The sequence below is a fragment of the Tenrec ecaudatus genome, chromosome 1, assembly GCF_050624435.1.
Source record: "Tenrec ecaudatus isolate mTenEca1 chromosome 1, mTenEca1.hap1, whole genome shotgun sequence".
NCBI classification, from domain to species: Eukaryota; Metazoa; Chordata; class Mammalia; order Afrosoricida; family Tenrecidae; genus Tenrec; species Tenrec ecaudatus.
Window position 1 is genome coordinate 55,930,360 of NC_134530.1, and position 3,281 is coordinate 55,933,640.

At 52.0% G+C, this 3,281-nt stretch overlaps 1 pseudogene; it reads right to left on the reverse strand.

The window, feature by feature from the left end:
• Positions 1–706: 706 nt before the first annotated feature.
• LOC142434252 (non-histone chromosomal protein HMG-17 pseudogene) lies at positions 707–1,122 on the reverse strand (annotated as a pseudogene).
• Positions 1,123–3,281: the final 2,159 nt, after the last annotated feature.

Genomic DNA, 3,281 nt, shown 5'->3' on the forward strand with positions numbered 1-3,281 from the left:
AATCATGGTATTCAGGCAGGACATGGGCAGACGATCGTTAACAGTATATAACAACTTTTAAACTCCCTTCTTCAATGGACTACCAAAATGAGAAAGCCGCTGTAAAACCCACTGAAGTCTTCAGCTGGTGCTCTGACCGGGGAAGGTTTAGTGAGGGTGACATTTCACATTGAGCATGTTGTTTTAACGACTTTTCACGAGCCGACCCTGACGTTCAGAAAATGAAATGGACACAGCAGAATTGCCATCTGAACAAAGGGGGCGCTGCTCTTTCAAGGGATGCCATGAGGATGGCATCACTGGAAAGTCCAGATCGCCGATTAACTAACAGCCAATGTTTTGAGGTCAGGTCCCAACAGGTGCCTGGGTTTGTGGAGTCAAGTCTGTGCTGAAGGCAGAGGGGAAAGAGAAGAAGGGGTGGAGGATGTCAAAACGCAACTGTATTTTCCCCCTCACAAGGTGTGTGTGCCAAGGTGGCAAACGTGGGTCGTGTCAGGGAATCCCCCCTCCTCCTGGAACCCCAGAGGGAGTCTCTCAAAACTAGCAGGGCAAAGTGTTGTTTTTCACTCCATCCAGCTTTGGAGACAGCGTGTTGTCATTTGTCCCTCTCCCAAAAGACAACAATGAAGTGTTCTGTGTGCTGACAACGTAGCTTAAAAAAAAAGTAAAACAAAATTCTGCATTTTTATAAAACTTGATTAAAAATAGTATTTCAAACTGTACAGTCACCAGAAGTACACAGTTATCAAAAATGCACACACTTCACTTAGCATCTCCAGCACCTTCAGCTCTCTGTGCCTGGTCTGTTTTGGCACCTCCATTTTCTTCAGGGTTGTTCCCGTCCTTGCCAGCATCAGCTTCCCCCTTTTTCCCTTTAGGTACCTTCTCGCCTTTCTTCGCAGGGGCCTTTTCCGGCTCAGGCTCTGGTTTTGGAGGAGCGGGTTTAGCAGATAACCTTGCTGATCTCCTCTGAGGTTCATCCTTCACCTTGGCTTTATCTCCCTTAGCATCCCCTTCAGCCTTTCTCTTGGACATGGTGGCGACTGCGGCGGGGCGCAGGCGCTGGACAAGGGGATGCGGCGGCGCGCAGGCTCTGGTCGATCCGGGGGTCGTTCTCGCCTCTTCTTCACACTGCTCCCATAACTGATTTTTTTTCTCAATAGGTCTGTTGTAACTGTCACCCATTTCATTTCTTATTTATAAGATTTGCTTTCCCTCTTTGCCCTGTGTTAGGGTTGCATGTGGCTTACCAATTTTGTTCATCTCTTTGAAGAACCAACTTCTTATCTTGTTGATTTTCTCTATAGCTTTTTATTTTCCGATTCATTTATTTCTGCTCAAATCTTTGTTATTTCTTTCCTTCTGGGGTCTGAGGGCTTGCGTTGCTGGTCTTGTTGCAGTTATTGTAGCTAAGGTCTTTCTGCTGTGTGCACTTACTGCTACTACAAACTGTCCTGAGTACTGCTTTTGTTGTGTCCCAGACATGTTGGTATGTTTCTGTTCTCGTTTATTTACGGAATGCTCACATTGTGCTCTCATTCCTTCCATTACTCAGTGGATTTTAATTATTGTTAACTTTCCATGTGTTTGACTTCGGGCGCGGATCGGTTAATTTAATTTCGCAGCCATTACTTCCTCGGTATGCGGGCTCATCCCAGCGACCCGACGGGACAGGGAGGAACTACCCCGTTGGTTGCTGAGACTGTAACCTTGTCCCGGAGAAGAAATCGTCCTTTCTCTCTGGAAGCAGCTGCTGCCCCTGCGGTGAGCAGCCCAGCGTGTCACCACGGTCCCACCAGGGCACGAGGAGTGGAAATCGACTCCGTGGCAGGGTTCCGTGGGCTTTTATTGCGATGCTGTACATCTCCAACCACACGTGTGTCCAACGCACGTCTCCTACAGCCAGAGAGCCCAGGACATGCTGCAGGGTCACACGTGATCAAGGCCAGGAAGGCTGGGGAGGAAAGCTAGGGGCGCTGCAGGGCTCTCGGTTACAAGGAGGGAATTCTCCTTGGTGATTCCTGGAGAAATCCCAGGTGGCCTTGGGTGGCAGGGCCACCGGCAGGCGTGGCTGGACGCTGTCCGACGGCTCACTGGCACGCTGCAGGCCCCGGGGCAGTCGTGCGCCCTGCTGGTCCCGGGCGCCGGTGCTGCGGGGCGCTCCATCTCGGTGTTCCGGGACTCCAGCATCTCCAGCCCCAGACGCAGGGGTGACGGGGCGGGCGGGCCCCGGGGCGCACGGCAGTGGGAAGGCTGCGGAGGCGGGCCGGGCCCCGGGGCGCACGCGGGGGCGCGCAGGGTCCGACGGGTGCCCGGGCGCGCTCTTCCTGGGCTCCGGCAGGGGCCGCGAGACGTGGCCGCGCCTGCGCCCAGGGAGGCGCGCAGCCCCGCGGAGAGGCGGGCAGGCGCTCCGAGCCTGCAGGGGGGGCGGTGGCGAGTGAGGTCTGAGCACGGGGCCGGGCGGTTCCCCCGGGAGGCCACCTGCTGAAAGGGCGGTAGGGATGTACGATCTCCCCCAATTTACTTATGTCAGCTCCAGGTTCTGCATCTCCGGTTGCACTGGCACATTCGTGATCGCCGCGTTCTTCTCAGGGCATCTTAGCAAGGGACACACAATTTTAGCGGATCAATTTGTCTCCTTGCCTGGGATGTTCTCTGTGACTTCTCAATTGGAATGAGGGATCCCAAACGTCTCCACCGGAGAGTCACACTCTTCTTTATTTAATTAAGCAGTATTTGGGTATAGAGGTACTTTGAAACAATTTAGATGACACATTGCTCATCACATCTTTAAAATGTGTATTCATTTCTTTACTGTGTGACATGGTTTGCTGTTGTCTTCATTGGGCTAGATAATTTGTGACGGTCCTTATTTTATTGGTTAATCCCCCCACCTCTGGCCTGTGGGAACCCATTCCAGCCAGCTTCTGAGCCCCAGCACTGCTCTCTCCATTATTTGAGCACTTCCTTGCTTTTGGCCCCAAATGGTCTAGGTTTATTTTATAAGCTCCTTGCCCCGCCCCAAGGAACTCTGGGTTCTTTTTTTTTTTTTTTTTAAGTGAAGACACGTTGCTTCTCAGCTAGATGGTCGCCTGTCAGGCCTTTAAGACCCTAGATGCTATATCTTTTGATAGCCGGGCAACATCAGCTTTCTTCGCCACATTTGTCCTCATTGATTGAGTTGGGACGGACTGGTGTGCTTAATCCACGTGGGTTTTGTTGTTTCTCAGCTAGATGGCCGCTTGTTTATCTTCAGGCCTTTAAGATCCCAGATGCTATAA